This window comes from Megascapheus bottae, chromosome X (genome assembly GCF_031878675.1).
Source record: "Megascapheus bottae isolate mThoBot1 chromosome X, mThoBot2.hap1, whole genome shotgun sequence".
Taxonomy (NCBI): Eukaryota; Metazoa; Chordata; class Mammalia; order Rodentia; family Geomyidae; genus Megascapheus; species Megascapheus bottae.
The window spans coordinates 12,495,635-12,512,426 of record NC_143547.1 but is presented as its reverse complement, the minus strand read 5'-3'; the positions used below and the strand labels follow the sequence as shown (position 1 = coordinate 12,512,426).

The window sequence follows — 16,792 nt, the reverse complement described above, 5'->3', positions numbered from 1 at the left end:
TTTGGAGCATGGGAAGAGACCTGGGCAACACTGCAGGCCCCAGCTGCACCTCTCGCTTCTGCTCTCACTTCCTCATCCCTCAAAGCCTCATCATACAGCATAGGGAAAGTATTGATGGGCTTATCAACAACTTTAACCAAGAACTCTAGGACTTTCATTTTGGTGGTTTCAGCTCGGGCTCTGGCCCCCCACTGGAATTCATAGCAGGGAGGATCACTGTCAGGTATCTGGCAGTAGTTCAGGTATCCATCCTTCACCAATTCTTTGGTGATAAGCTTTCTAGGCTCCCCAAACATTGCATACCTCATCCCCTCATGAATCCCTAGATCATTCAGGAATTTCCAAACATCTTCCTCAGTGGCACGGTTGCCCTTCATGAAGATGATACCCAAGAGCATCATCAGCATTCCCATCTTGGACAACCCCCCCGTGGGACTCAGACTATACTCATTGATTTCATCCAAATTGCTGCCAAGGGTTTCAGGTTTACTATTTGGCTTTCCTTCCTTCAGATCAATACCAAATATCCGCTCTATCTGCTGGGTGGCATTCCTGAAAATCTCAGGAAAGCGCTGCTTGTAATTTTTTTGGATGACCTTCAGCATATCTACCTGTGTAATAGGCTCTTTTATTTTAAACTTCTCTAGCATGTACTGCACCAGTATATTATTCTTCTTGGAAAGGGGATCTTTGAATTTGCTCTTAGTGGGGGCAGACACCTGGGGGGTGTTTGCTCTTTTCTTACCAGCACCAGTATTAGGACTCTGGACAGCTACATCAGAGCTAGTGCAAGAAGCCTTTACATCAGCACAGGCAGATGACTGAGCTCCCTGAGACTTCTGGGGAGTGCTGGCAACATGGGAGCTAGGGAGAGCTCCATCACCAATAGGAGGGGAGGGGGAAGACTCCACATCCTTCTCTTCAGGGGCTTCTGCACCCTGCAGACTCTTGTTCTCCCTTTGTTCCTGTTGATTCTTGGCACGGGAGCGATGCTTACTCTTATGTCCCCTTGGCATGATGACTATGGTCAGATCCCTCAGGCAGAATCCTGAGGGAGACAGAGGGGAAAATGTACTTGTGAGAACTGTCTCCAGAGGGAGAGCTCCCTGGCTTTAATCCAAGCTCCCTCTGCAGGTTTTCTCTCTGGCTTTTGTTCTAGAAACCTACCTGGTCAACCTGTGTCCTCTCCAGGTCAGTCTGTGTTCTCTCCTATTCAGCTTGTGTCCTGAGACTCCTGCAGAGAGGAAGTTATAGAGTTTTGTGTCATAGCATGACTCAAAAGCTTTATTTTAGGGTACCCCAATGACTAGCAGTAGAGTCCCAAAACACTAAAAGTCCTATTGGTTTACACTCAGGATTATTATACTTACTTTTGCAAAGTCTAGATCCTTCCTTTTCTCTTTTCCTCTGAAAGCAACTTTGAACTTCTCTAGTAACAAAAAAGGTTGCATAAGAGAGCACTCTAGCACTTCATTCAAGTACATTTAGCACTCCTACGTTTTATTTTAGAAAATGGTACATTTAGGCCGGTGCAGTGGCTCTCACCTGTAGTCCTAGCTACTTAGGAGGCAGACATCTAAAGAACAATGTTCAAAGCCAGACTGGGCACTAAAGAACATGAGATTCTTTTCTCCAATTAATCATTAGAAAACAGGAAGTGGGGCTGAAGCTCAAGGCGTAAGGCATTATTAGCTCAAGGATAGGCCCAGCCCCCACCCTCAAAAATGATACATTTGATGTCTATTGGGAATGATCATAGTCCTCACACTGTGGTGTTTTTGTTTTTTTGCCAGTCCTGGGCTTGAACTCAGGGTCTGAGCACTGTCTTTGGACCTTCTCAAGGCTAGAACTCTACCACTTGAGCCTCAGCCCCACTTCCGGCTTTTTTCTATGTATGTGGTACCGAGGAATTGAACCAGGGTGTTCGTGCATGCTAGGCAAGCACTCTACCACTAGGCCAAACTCCCGCTCCCACACTGTGTTTTTTAATGGGGCCTCAGAATCATTCTTTGCTCATCTCTTGCCATTTTATTTGCCTAAATGCCTGCCCTCCTCTTGCAGAAAACAAATGATGGACAAACTAGATCCTCTTTGTTACTGGACCGTACAAAGCACAGTCTGGAGGGGTTCCACATATCTGCACCTAACCCACCTCCCAGCCCTGAGTTCAAGCCCCACGACAGGAAAAAAACAAAAACAAAAACGAAAATGAAAAAACAAACAAAAAAACCAACGTTTAGAGGGCAAAAAATTTGCCCCTCTGATGAACAAAATCTATCAGCCACGACCTTTATTTGTTGAGACCAAGAGAAGAAGTGGAGCAGCCTTTTGCAATTCCCAAGGAATCACGGAACCTTCCATGGGCATCACGAGACGTACTCACATATTTCACGAGAATGGACTATAACTTCGAAGATTCTCTGTGACTCAAAATTTCAACTCAGTTTACCCACTAAGACCCCCAAGCACACCCCATAAATCTTTTTTACCTGACGAGAAGTAGAATTGCACCCGGAGGCAAAACAACAGCAGCTGAGGCAGGAAGTGCCCTCTTCTGCTTTCACTTCCGGCCTTTAACTCCTACTTCCGGTCATGAGTCCACGTTTTTCTGGCATCCAGGAACCTAGACCTCAGAACTCCCTCCCCCTCCCCCCCCACTTCCGCTGTTAGTCTTCCTTTGTTTCTGAGGAGTGGCATTCCAAGAGCGCTCCCTGGAAGGTCTCTTTCACTTTGCAAAGACAAATGGACTTTCCTCTTTTCTGAGGTAAATTCAAGCATGCATGACAAAAAAGTTCATTCTCCTGAGTCCGGAATGGGAAATAGAAAACAAGTAGTCATGACTGAAACTTTGTAAGAATATACTGTATAGGGAAGAGACTTAAAGTAGCCATGGCTGCAATTTTTTAGGTTTTTGTTTTTGTTGTTGCAACAGTACTGGGGATTGAACTCTGGGTTTGATTGGCTTTTTGCTCAAAGCATCCACTCTACCACTTAAACCACACCTCTACTTCCAGTTATTTTCTAGTCAATTGGAGATAAATATTTCAGAGACTACCCCTGCCCCACAAACCCCACACCTCCTCTCCCCCCTCCCCCCACAATCCAGGCCTGGCTTTGAACAGTGATCCTCAAATCTCAGACTTCTAAGTAGTTAGGATTAAAGTCATGAGCCATCATTGCTCACTATTTTTTTTTTTTTTTTGCTGATTCTGAGGCTTGAACTCAGGGCCTGGGCACCTTCCTTGAGCTTCTTTTGCCCAAGGCTAGCACTCCACCACTTAAGCCACAGCATCACTTCTGGCTTTTTCTGTGATTTAATTGGAGATAACAGTCTCACAGATTTTTCCGTTCAGGCTGGCTTCAAACTGCATTTCTCAGATCTCAGCTTTCTGAGTAGCTAGGATTACAGGCATGAGCCACAAGCTCTTGCCATCTGCTCCTCTTGATATGAATAATTGATAAGAATCATCTGGCTGCTCTGATTAACCTGGTGGTTTCACATAAGTTAGCCTAGCATAAGGAGATTAAATTTTGAGCTCTTGTCTCTCTTGAGGTTTGGAGTCCTTTTTTCTTAGCTTTGGTGGTTTCTATTGCTTAAGGTCATATAACTCTATATTGCTTATAGGAAATCACCACCTACCTTCCACCCATGACATACAATATACTCAAAAACATGGGGGGAATTCTTAGCTTGAAATTCATGTTTCAGTCTTCTGTGGGTGTCTGTGTTTATATTAAAACTGAATTTCAACTTGAACTATATGTTATTTTTGTATTTGTTATTCTAACTTAATTTTAATATTCTACAAAGGAGATTTAATGGCCAATACCAATTTATTTAAGAGTATTCACACAGTTATTAGTGAAATCTCTAGATTTACCTCTATCAATTACTCCCAGTGTTCCTACTATTTTAAATAGTAGTGACAGACATATGTGCTATCTGGGATTCCTTCAATAAAAATTTAAAAGATACATCCGAAGGCACTGTAGAAGTAACAAATGCCAATCTTTACAACTTTTCCTCCAGTTCTATATTCAGGATACATTTATACAAGGTTCTAGTTCTATAGAAACATAGAAGCCCTTAATGGTATTAACTTTTGTTACAGTACCACTAAAGCCATAACACTAGCATTTCTACCTAAGGATAGGTCCCCCAGGCTTGCCTGTTCATGTATTCTTCTTCTTCTTCTTCTTCTTCTTCTTCTTCTTCTTCTTCTTCTTCTTCTTCTTCTTCTTTCTTTCTTTCTTTCTTTCTTTCTTTCTTTCTTTCTTTCTTCTTTTTTCTTTCTCATTTTTCTTCTTCTTCTTTCTTCTTCTTCTTCTTGTGGGTCATGAGGCTTGAACGCTGGCCTGGGCGCTGTCCCTGAGCTCTTCAGTTCAAGGCTACTTCCCTACCCTTGAGCCAAGCCCCACTTCCGGTTTTCTAGAGGTTAATTAGATATAAGAATCTCAGGTTCTTTTGTGCCTGGGCTGGCTTTGAACCTTGATCCTCAGATCTCAGCCTCCTGAGTAGCTTGGATTGTAGGTGTGAGCCACCACGTAGTGCATTACTTCTGTTTATCCTCTCCTCCTGACATCTATGGATCACCATGCCCAGGTATGGTTTGTGATGGAGCTGTCTCTCTAGAGACTGGTATCTAACTGTGATTGTCCTGGTCTCTGCTTCCAAAGTAGCTGTGCAATTATGTCCACCCCTTCCTTCTTATTATTCTTAATTTTGATTTTCTTTATTCCTTCAGTTGTCCCATGGTTGATGTCAGTCATTGCATTGAGAAATCTTAGTTTGGTTATCTTCCTAGTCATGGTTTGGAAAGCAGTAAATCTGGTAAGAATTGGAGGATAATTGCAGTCTTTATAATATTTTCTCATATGATTAGTAAATAGTATACAAATGTATTAGAGGCTTTTCTTTCTTAAGTGTGTGTTTAAGATTTTATAGTTGTCTCTACCAGGAACTTGTGCATTTCTATTTTTATTGAGTATATCTTGGATTTTGTTGCTCTTGTGGGAGTTTTATTTCCCATGGCATATTCCTGTATACCAGACCTGTGAATTTTTTTATATTTACATATTTTCTGCAACAGTTCACATTTGTAAATGTTTATCATTATATTTATTCATTATTATAGTGTATTATAATTGCATAAAAAGGTTTCATTGCAACATTTCTTAATTATATGAGATATTTTGGTTATATTCAAACCATTTATTACCCTCACTTATACTCCTTCATAACCCCTTCCAACTCCCTATAGTCCCCATTATATATATATTTTTTGGCCAGTCCTAGGGCTTGAACTCAGGGCTTGGACACTCTCCCTGAGTTTTCTCAAGGCTGGCGCTCTACCACTTGAGTCACAGCACCACTTCCAGCTTTTTCTCTGTGTGTGGCCACACTCCCAGCCCCGCACTTTACCTTCAGGTGTTTTTTATATTCTTTTCTAAATTCTTCAATGGCACTATCATATGATACATCTGAATCTGGTATATTTTACTTAACATGATGATCTCTAGTTTCACCAATTTTCCTGCAGATAATATAACTTCATATTCTTATTCTTTTTTGTTGTGTGTGTACTTGTTCTAAGGTTTGAACTCAGGGCCAGGGTACTGTCCCGGAGCAACTTTTGCTCAAATCTAGTGCTCTACCATTTGAATTACAGGTCCACTTCTGGAATTTTCTGAGTACTTGATTGGAGAAAAGGGACTCAAAGACTTTCCATCCAAAGCTGGCTTTGAACTGTGATACTCAGATTTCATCCTGCTGAGTAGCTAGGACTGCAGATATGAGTGACCAGTGCCTGCTATAATTTCATATTTTTGTATGGCTGAATAAAACTCCATTGTGTGTATATATACACATGACATTTTCTTTATGTATTCATGTGTTGGTAGGTACCTAGGAATAGTTTACAGTAAACTTTCAGTTTGTATTTTTCAGTGGAAGATTACCAGATTTTATGTGAAAATTTTAGTCATTTACATTTTGCCAAAAAGTCTTCATTTTACTTTGCATTTCATATTTAACAACATGACATTAAAATTATCCTAGTATGAAAATTAACTTACAGAGAATAAAATGAAGACAAATACCTAACATCAGTCTTCAATAATCCTCAATTTAAAATAAGAATTATCTTTGTAATCAAGTTTGTTTATTGGTAGTTATACACTGAGCAAGTGCACGATTATCTCCTTTCGGAGGTACATGATATCTGTTGTTTCCTTTGTTGTGATACTGGTACCATCCCCTTATCAATTATTGTTATAGTTTCTGCAATATTGCGATTCTCTATTTCTAAATTTCTTTTTTCCTTTTTTTGCCATTCCTGGGGCTTGAACTCAAGGCCTAGACACTGTCCTTGACCTTTCTCAAAGCTAGTACTCTATCACTGGAGCCACAGCACCACTTCCCACTTTTCCTGTGTATGTGGTACCCAGGAATCAAATCCAGGGTTTTGTGTATGCTAGGGCTTCGTGTATGCTAGTGGCACTCTGCCACTAGGCCAAACTCCTGACCCTACCTAAATCTTTTATATAGAACCTTTTTATTTGTCCAACATTTATTATGTTGGCGTGTAGTAATTGTTATTATATTGTTTCCTTAGTAGCATTAAAATCTTTCTGTACCTAGGGTTATATAATTTTCATAGTTGCTTTGACTTCTTTCATTATCAAGTATCAAAATCTTTGTATAACTATTTCAATGAACTGCCTTTCACTAATTTGCTTCATCATTTTCTAATTTATCAGTTTTTCATTTTGATTCATTATTCTGTACCATCTTTGTATCTAATTTGAGATTCTGTAGCTTCTTGAATCTTTTAAGCATTGTTTTTCTTATAAATATGTATACTTACTGGTGATACTGATAGTTAAGAGATTTGTGCTTCCCTAGAAATGTTTTCTACCATTTAAACCATGTCTCAGTTCCTTTTTACTTTAGTTCTTTTTGAGACTGGATCTTGTATGTTTGCATAGTACAGGTTCGTGAGTGAACTTCCTATTTACCACTCCTGGCTAGCTAGGCTAATAAGGCAATTGCTACCATGCTCTACTTTAGCTGAGATTAACCTCTCACTACCTTTTTATTGCAAGTGCTGTCCTTGAAATCTGTTCATTCATATGTCAATATCTTAAATAGCTTGGACTGTATATTTGAGCCATCATAACTGACTAAATAGTTTTGATGAAATATTCCTATGAATTATTTGAGCTGATTACAAAAATAATTGGAATCAACATTTCATGTTGTACTCAATTTTTCTTCAAGTTGAATATATCTGTCATAATTCTCTATAACATTTTAAATATATAAATATATATGTATATATATACATACATACACAGAGAGGGGAATATTTATTCATGCATATGTTCTAGAGTGACAGTAGCAACATTTTTATAAAGAAATATGTTTTCCTATGGCATATCTTACTTAATAATGATAGAAGAAACTTTAATGACTAGTGACAGATGATTGACATTCTCTGTGTGTGTGTGTGTGTGTGTGCGTGTATGTATGCATGTGCACATGTGTGTGTGTGTGTGTGTGTGTGTGTGTGTGTGTGTGTGTGTGTGTGTGTACTGGTCCTGGGGCTTAAATTTAGGACTTAGGGTTTACTGCTCAAGGCTAATTGGGCCACAGCTCTACTTTTGGTTTTGCTGGTAGTTAATCTGAGATATAAATCTCATAGGCTTTCCTGCCTAGGATGGCTTCAAACCACAATGCTCAGACCTCAAGACTCTTGAGTAGCTAGAATTATAGGCACGAGCCACTGCTGCCTAGTGCGCGAGCTCTCTCTCTCTCTCTCTCTCTCTCTCTCTCTCTCTCTCTCTCTCTCTCTCTCTCTCTCTCTCTCTCTCTCTCTCTCTCTCTCTGTCTCTCTGTCTCTCTGTCTCTCCCACCCTCCCTCCCTATTTAATTCAGGAAGAAAGTGTTTTTCATTAAAAATTTTGCTAAATGGATATATTCATGGATTATACAGAGAAACAGAAACAATTCTAAATGTATAACTTAGTAGAGACTTTTTAAATTGCTAAACTTGGTTGTATATTATTTTATTTTGGATATTACTAGGGACTGAACTAAGGACCTTATGCTTGGGCAGGTGCTATACATCTTGAAGTATGCCTGGAGCCATTTTTTTTGGTTTTGGTAACTTTGAAGTTCTTACTTTTATACCAGGATGCAGATATGAATAGTGATCTCCGTGTTTATGCTTCTCCTATATATAGGATTACAGATATCGCCTTTTCATGGTTGAGATAGGATCTTGGTAGTATGGACCTTTTGTGTCAATTTCTACTTCTTGTGTAGAAAGGATTACTTGTGTGAGCTACCATACTTGATATACTTGATTTTTTAGAGCAATTTCCATTTTACAGCAAAACTGAGTGAAATGTCACATCTGTCCACCACACAGACTTTCTTGGTATTGATATCTAGTATCACTGAGATCATATTATTTAGAATTACATTAATGTGTTATTTTAAACCTGAATCCATAGTTCACATTATCATTTATACTTTTGGCTATATAGGCCAGTCTACTATTATTCCAAATACATTCACTATATCAAAATGTATTTGTGCTTTATTCAACCTCCTTTATTAAAACCACTTTTTATACCTCTGAAACCCTTACCTTCTAAAGTTATTTTCATTTAAAAAATAATTTTGTTGCCAGAGTGATGTACGGAGAGGTTACAGTTACATGGGTAAGGTAGTGAGTGTATTTCTTGTTGGAATTTGTTACCACTCTCAGGTTGTTCTCTTACTTTGTCTCCTCTACCCTTCCTAAATTATAGAGATCATTTCCAACATATTGTCTTGTGTGTATCACTACAAATGTTTGCTTTTTCCAGAATGTCATAATGTGAAAGTCATATAGTTTGTAACCTTTTTTCAGATAGGCAAATTTTGCTTAGCAGTATACACTTACAGATAACCCATGCCAATTCAGGAAGCACATACTTTTAAGAATTTAACTACAATTTCCTGTGTGGGGAGCAGAAAAAAATGTTTCTTTAGCTTTTACTATTTCTTTAGACTTTACTTCTGTTACACTAAAATAAATCCTTCCCAAAACTTTCAAAAATAACATTAGTTTTTTTTGCCAGTTCTGGGCTTGAGCTCAGGACCTGAGCCCTGTCCTTGGACTTTCTCAAGGCTAGAACTCTACCACTTGAGCCTCAGCACCACTTCCAGCTTTTTTCTATGCATGTGGTACCGAGGAATCAAACCCGGATCAAGCACTCTACTCTTAGGCCAAACTCCTGGCCCCAACATTACTTTTATCACTAGACATTGTTCTCATTTATGAATGTATCTATTGAAGGATATCTTGAATTTTTCTTTGTCAACTATTCATAAAAATCTGCTGTGTGTATCTGTGAGTTTTGTGTTGACATAGTTTTCAAACTGTTAGTGGATAAACACTAGGGAGTATAATTGCTGTATAATATAAGAACATATTTGCTGTATAAATACTCCCGCCACATTGTCCTTCAGTAGGTTGTAACATTCTCATCTCTCCAGCATTAAATTAGGGATTTCATTGTTAAATATAATTTTAATCACTTGATCTTGTCAGTGTTTTGAACTTTAGCCATTTTAATAGGTGTATGTTGATATCTCATTGTTTTAGATTGAAATTCCCTTATGATATATAGGCATCTTGAGGAATTAAAATATTTTCTATAGGTTCACTGAATTTTGAGCATAGTATTATTATAATATTTCTTAATATACTGTTTATTGGTCTTGGAGTTATTAACAATGGCCCTATTTGACTTTTAGTAGCAATTTGTATCTTCTTAATGTTCATGGATCATTACAAACATTATTAATAGTATAAAAAGTAGACTTTAGTTTTATCAGTTGTTTATACAAATATTTTCATGTATTTCTATTTTGATATGTATAGTTTCTTTTTCCTTTGAATTTAATTTCATTTTTCACTATTTTAAGGTAGAAGATTAAATGATTACATTAAATGTTCCTTCTGTTAAAATGTAAATATCCAATGCTATAAATTTCCTTGTAAATGCTGCCTCCATTACAGCTCTCATATTTGGTGAATCTTATTTTGATCTACTTCTATTGGAGAAATTTTATTATTTATTCATTTATTTTCCTTTTATCAGAATTTGAAAACTGGGACTTGCTCATCTTGCTTGTCTTGCTGGCAGTCTTATGCCACACCCCCAGACAGGTTCTTTTATTTCTTGTTATTTGTGCTTTAGTATCTCTCAGACTTTATTACTTAAGCTACCTTTGATCTGCCATCCCCAGAGATCTCAGTCTCCTGTGTATCTACTACTACAGGCATGAGCATTGGTATCTGATGAGAATTTTTCTTTCAATTCTCTTCAGACTTCTTCTTGAACCTGTTGTTTGATCTGCTATTATTTAAGGATAATCTATTATTACTTTATATTTTTCTTATTTTATCTATTCTATTTGTAAAAATCAAAAAATATGGAATGCTTCACAAATTTGCGTGTCATCCTTGTGCAGGGGCCATGCTAATCTTCTCTGTATTGTTCCAGTTTTAGTATAAATGCTGCTAAAGTGAGCACACTTCATGTTTTTTCCATATCTAAAATTGTAGAGTGTGTGCATGCATGTGTGTATATATGCATCTATCTATCTGTCTATTTATTTATCTATCTATCAGGGTCTGGGCACTGTCCTTAAGCTTTTTCAGTGCTAGTACTCTACCACTTGAGCCATAGCACCACTTCTGGCTTTTTCTTTGTATATAGTAGCAAGGAATTGAACACAGGGCTTCATGCATGCTAGATAAGCACTCTACGGTTAGGTCACACTCCTGGCCCTTGTAGAGTATGTTTTATTAAATTTTCCTTAAATTTTCCAGTGTATGTTATTTGGAACAGAGGGTGAAATTTTCTGATGTATTGTCTTTTTATAATGTGCTATTTATTTCTTGTGTTAAATAATTATAACATTACATACAACTAGTTAATTGACTATATGATTCAATTTGAGTACATCTTTATGGATTTTATTTGTCAGTACCTCTGTCTTTCGAGTATACATGGAGAGAGCTGCGTGAATGTATTACCATTGCCTCACCAATGTTTGCCTGTTATGGCTTACATTAACACTGTGCTTTACTGTGTATATCTAATCCTTGCTTTTATACTTTTTTTTTACAGAGGGAATTGACTCCTTTATCATTGTTATTCTTGTATTCTTTCCTAATTATTACCTTCCCCTAAATTCTATCTTGTCTCTAGTGAATATATCTAGTTTAGCTTTTTAATTATGTTTTTTTATTTTTGGTGCCAAGACTAGTGCTTGTATTCAGGACCTGGATGCTATCCCTGAGTTTTTGTGCTCAAGGCTAGTGCTCCATCACTTGAGCCACAGATTGGTGTTTAAGTGGTGATAAGGGTCTCACCAAATTTCTTGCCTAGATTGGTTTCAAACTGTGATGCTCAGATCTCAGCCTCCTGAGTAGTAAAGGTTATAGATATAAAAGTCACTGGAACCATCATTAGCTTAGGTTTCTTTCTTTTGTGTTAAAGGATCACAAACAAGGTTGGTTTGACTTCCCTCTTTCCTGTTTGGATCACTTTTAAATATTTCTCTTACTTTATTTTTCTGGCTAGGAATTTTCATACTATGTTGAATAGCATGCAGAGAGTAAGCATCCTTGTCTCTCTCATTTTACAAAACAAATAAAAATAACATACATTCTTTTTTTGGTTATTTAAGATGACTTTTCCTCTCGGCCCTATGCTATATCCCTCAAGTGGCTTAACTCTTTCTGAACCAGTTCCTATGGCAATCTGGATGTAGATATAATAATATTTCTTCTAGGGGGAGCAATAACACTTTGCCTCTTTAAACCTTGTCTTTTGTCCTGTTCAGGTTAGTCTTGTAATATTTGGTGACTCACTAAAGTAAGAGAGAATGGAGGAAGTCTTTAGCTTCTTTTTCTCGAAGGTTGTTCTTGTGATGTTATCCTACTATTTGTTGCTACTGTGTGACTCTGAATTCTGCCACTGAATTCCCAGTGTATAGGGGATAGTTTTTTTGCCTATTTAATATTGGAAGGTCTTCGCAGAAACAAGTGTTAGGTGGGGGAAATCATATGTGGAACTTAAGCATACGGAGTCTTCTAGGTATCCCTGGTTGATTGCTTCCTGAGTCCCTAGATTTCATCCCATGAGCATATGCTTTCATTTACTAGGTGATAAAGGTACTACCTCTGCATCTTACTGGATGTTGGGATAATAAATTATTATTTCCTTATAAAGGCATTGTTCTCCTTCCAGGATTGGCATCAGGGACTTTCTGTGCCTCAAGATTCCCTCATGAAACAGGTTCATTTGCTGAGTTCTCTTGGGTCACAGAATACATGTGTGCAGGGATATGAAGCAATAAGTTCCAATGAAACACTTTTTCTCTGTTCTGATAAGTAGGGAAGGAGATGCTGCTGCCACTGGAAGGGAATCACTCACCAGAGAACAGATACATTGTGCTAGGCTCACATGGTTTCCTGGGAGCTGAAAACTGATCTACTGGACATGGGCACAACAGCGTCTTCATTTACTTGATTTTGAGAGAGTTGTAGGTGGACCACACAAGAGTGAGCAAGAGCAATTTACTCAAATGGTTTTGCTGGCGGAGGGCATGGATCCACATATATGAGCATCGGCTCATGAGTGCATGCACAGGGATACCCCAGCATTGAGCTCATGGGGCTTGGGTCTCAGTGCATTGCTTAGGTGCTAGAAGTATGGATTTTTTAAAATCATTTTTCACTATAATTGATTGATTAATTTCCTTTCTTGGAGCAGTAGATTTAGGAAGTTTGAACCTTTGTGTGAGATTATTGTACTGATCAGCTTGTACTTTCTGCTGTGGGTACTTTGTGTGTTGCATATGTGTGGAAAATGATCAGCTCAATATCAGACAGTAACCACAACAACAAAAGAGAAAGCAAAAAGTTTCTGTATTTACTACACAGAGGTCTGTTACCCAACAGAGCTCCTTCTGGATGCAATTAATCACTTGCTTCCTTTACATAGAGATTTGAAAATATTTTGTTCTTTGCTAGTTTCCATCTCTATATTGTAAAATTTCTCTTATGTCCTTACATAAGTTATCATTTCCTTTTTTGTTCTATACCTATAACTTGTCTATGGGGAAAAAGAACTGTAGTTGTCAGCAGTCCATCATACTGCGCTGTCCCCTGTTCAATATTTTTAGATAGACTGATAGAAAAACTTTAGCTTACATAGATAGAGTACATTACAGGGGAATGTCATATTACATTGGTGTATGATACCATGTGATTACCAGTATGCCAACTTTGGTATAGTAATTCCCTCAGAATAAAATCGCATGCCCTGTCCATGCTTAAGGCAGAATTTTTGAGGAAATTGAAAAACAGTTAGGTTTTCTGAAGCAGTCTGCCCTCTAGGCCCCATTGCTTATATCCCAACCTTAAACAAAATATTCACCCATCCCATGGATTCCCCAAAACCTGTCTTATTACAATGTCAACTCAAAATTTAGTCTCGGCAGTCTAAATCAGGGCCATCAAGTGAGAAGGCTGTTAGGGTATGAGACTTAGGTATGGCCATAGGGTAAGATATGCTTTGTATACATATTTGTGAAAGGAAAGAGAAGACATCTTTCACACATGCAGTACGTTAGTAGTATACACATAAGCTAGTAGTTGTGTTCATAAATGTATCCATATAGACATATAGATATAAAAGGGTAACTGGGTAATGTCTGCAATCCTAGATTCTCTGGAGGCTAAGATCTCAGCATTACAATTGATGCCAGCCTTAGCAAGAAAGTCCATGAGACTTTTTATCTCTAACCACAGAATCCAGAAATAGAGCTGTGTCTCAGGTTGTAGAGCACTAGCCTGGAGCAAAAATGTCTCATGGATAGCATATAAGCTCAGAGTTCAAAACCGAGAAAGAAAGAAAGAAAGAAAGAAAGAAAGAAAGAAAGAAAGAAAGAAAGAAAGAAAGAAAGAAAGAAAGGAAGGAAGGAAGGAAGGAAGGAAGGAAGGAAGGAAGGAAGGAAGGAAGGAGAGGAAAGAAAGAAAGAAAAGAAAGAAAGAAAGAAAGAAAGAAAGAAAGAAAGAAAGAAAGAAAGAAAGGTAACTGGAAAACAGCAGTTCTGAATTCATAGTGAGCAATTTTAATCTGTTCCTTGATATAATTTAAAAATAATTAATTTATCCAGTGACTTCATTCTGTGGGTTTTTACTTCCTTCTTCACTGTCATACTTACAGGTTTATGGAGAGGAGTATAAGTTTGCATTTGAGTATATGAAATAGTACCTTGCCAATCTGTGGTCATATGCTCTAACTCACACACCTGAAACATGTTATTTGCCTTCCCCAGAAGGAAATTTTGCCTGCAGTATCTAGGATTGAAGAATAAATGTTAGGCCCGTATAGTGATGGATCCTGTTTTCTAAGGATCCTGTTTTCTAAGCCAAGTTAGGATTGCTCTGTATAAAAAACAAACAAATCATAAAGTCCTGGGGTGGTATTTCAAGTGCTGGAGCAATTGCCTAGCTGGAACAACTCCCTGGGTTTATTTCCCACCGAGCAAAACAAATAAATAAAGCACCCATCATGGACTAAATCTGTTGTCACTTGATCTGGGGCTTCCCAACATCCAGAACTATGAGAATTAAATAATTCTTAGGATTATCTGTATCTTTTTCTGCAACAAACTGCTATTCCACCCTCATATAACAGTATATATGGAACACAGAAAAAATTTTAAAAACTTTTATTCAAACTTTGTGGCACCTTCTGACATGGAATTTACACTTCCATGACTATCAGTCCACCCATATTACATGAAAATTCCATCAAACCAGGGACATTCAGTTTCCTAAAACCTCAAAGTCCCTGCTTTGCAAATTTCTACTTGGTCACTCTCATAAGGAACACCCTTATGCTAACTCTTCTTTTTACTTTAAGTCACAGAGGGTAGTTGAATATTTTCATTGTTTAACTGCACATCATGGGCTCAAAATTTGTATAGACACAGGCTGGGTCATTAGCGTATCTCCCCTTAGTACATTAATTCACAAAATTAATACAGCCTTCCAAAGAATATATTCTTACAATTCAAGATGCTAGAATTGCTGCCAAGAGAGAAGTCCTTCCATCTTTCCCAATCTATCCCATCTGCCTCTATTTGCATTTCATAGTAGTCTTAACAATAATTTATTCTCATATAAATAAAGACTGCTGATTTACACTCCAGATAAACTAATTGTAATGCCCCTTTAATGTAGTGGATTTAACTATCCCAGTTCTTGTCCAAAAGTGCCATAGGTACATTGTGCATCTCACCTTAAAGGATTATTGCTCTTTATCAGCAACACCTTATAAAAAGTGCATGAAATTCTTATTTCCAAAATAATGGAAACAGAGTTCAAAACACTGGACTAATTCCCAGGGGGACATTTTTCTCTCACTGTACTCACAAACCCAAAGTAACCTATCAGGGCAGTTTTCTAGTATAGGTAGAATTCTGTCCCCATCAGACTCAGATTCATATGCTGAAGCAGCAGTCCCTTAAGTAACTGGTTTGGGATGTGGTGATTTGTAAGTCAGTAGGTTCAGGCATAAGTGCCTGCCCCTGACTTTTGTCCTCTCTCAGTGCTAGCAGTCTACCATATGGGCCACAGATCCACTTCTAGATTTTTGGTAGTTTATTGTCGTCAAGAGTCTCACAGACTTTCTTGTTGGCCTGACTATAAACCATGATCCTCAGATTTCAGTCTCCTGAGTATCTAGGATTATAGACATGAGCCACTGATGGCCAGTGGTTTGCATGTTCTTCTTTTTTATTTAATTTTATTGTCAAGGTGATATACAGAGGAGTTACAGTTACATACGTAAGGTATAATGAGTACATTTCTTGTTGGACATTGTTACTCCTCCCATGTTTTTCTCTCACTTTCCCTCCCTCAACTCCACACCACCAAGTTGTAGAGTTCATTTCTAACACATTGTCTTGTGTGTGTTTCTGTTCTCTTGGTTCATCCTTTGTCATCTCACCATTTTGTTTGTCACCTTTCCATCCCTAATCCACATAAATGTATGTACAATACACCAGGTACCATAATCAGATACAGTGACAACATGGAATAAACCATAGTGTGCATGTGAGGGAGAACAAAAGAAAAAAGAAAGCAAATCACATAGTACACTAAAAACAATATAGACTTCGTGGGTTCCCTTTTTTATAATAATTAGTATATGTCTAGGATTTTCCCAGCAGAAGACCAAAATTGTTCAATAACTATGTACATTATACCATATAAGATGATGCAAAGTGAAATGAACTATAGGATATAGAATCAAAAGGTTTTTCTTTATGGTTGTTGATTTCAATGCATGTTTTTTCTTAAGAGTAGGCTCTCATCTTTTGATTGCTGTCTCTACAACAAAAGAAAAATAGAAACAAGTGTTTGTGCTCTTTTCCCTTTCTACTGGTCACTTGTGCCTGCTGTGGTTTGTTCTTCTCTCTCCTGTATTCGGTCACAGTTAAGTACACAAGCCAGTAAGGGAGGTAAATAAGGAATTGAATGTATTTACACCATAACCTGAGACAACTCAGCCTCTAGAACTGGAAAGACTAAATGTCTGTTAAGCTTAATTGTTCTCTTTTTCTAAACTGCCTGTCATCCTAAACTCAGTCAAGAGTATTTGCTTACTGCATCCAAAGAGACTTAATGATTTTAGTCTTTAAAGTGTGAAA

General features: G+C 37.7%; 1 long non-coding RNA gene and 1 other non-coding gene across 2 annotated transcripts; both read right to left on the bottom strand.

The window, feature by feature from the left end:
* Positions 1-439: 439 nt before the first annotated feature.
* LOC150040494 (uncharacterized) lies at positions 440-2,564 on the bottom strand. Its single transcript, XR_016533781.1, has 4 exons — positions 2,490-2,564; positions 1,371-1,429; positions 1,168-1,234; positions 440-1,048 (listed from the first exon to the last, which is right to left on the bottom strand). It is a non-coding gene; the product is annotated as an uncharacterized LOC150040494 (long non-coding RNA).
* A 7,919-nt stretch (positions 2,565-10,483) lies between these two features.
* LOC150040493 (U6 spliceosomal RNA) lies at positions 10,484-10,590 on the bottom strand. The gene has a single exon (XR_016533940.1). It is a non-coding gene; the product is annotated as a U6 spliceosomal RNA (small nuclear RNA).
* Positions 10,591-16,792: the final 6,202 nt, after the last annotated feature.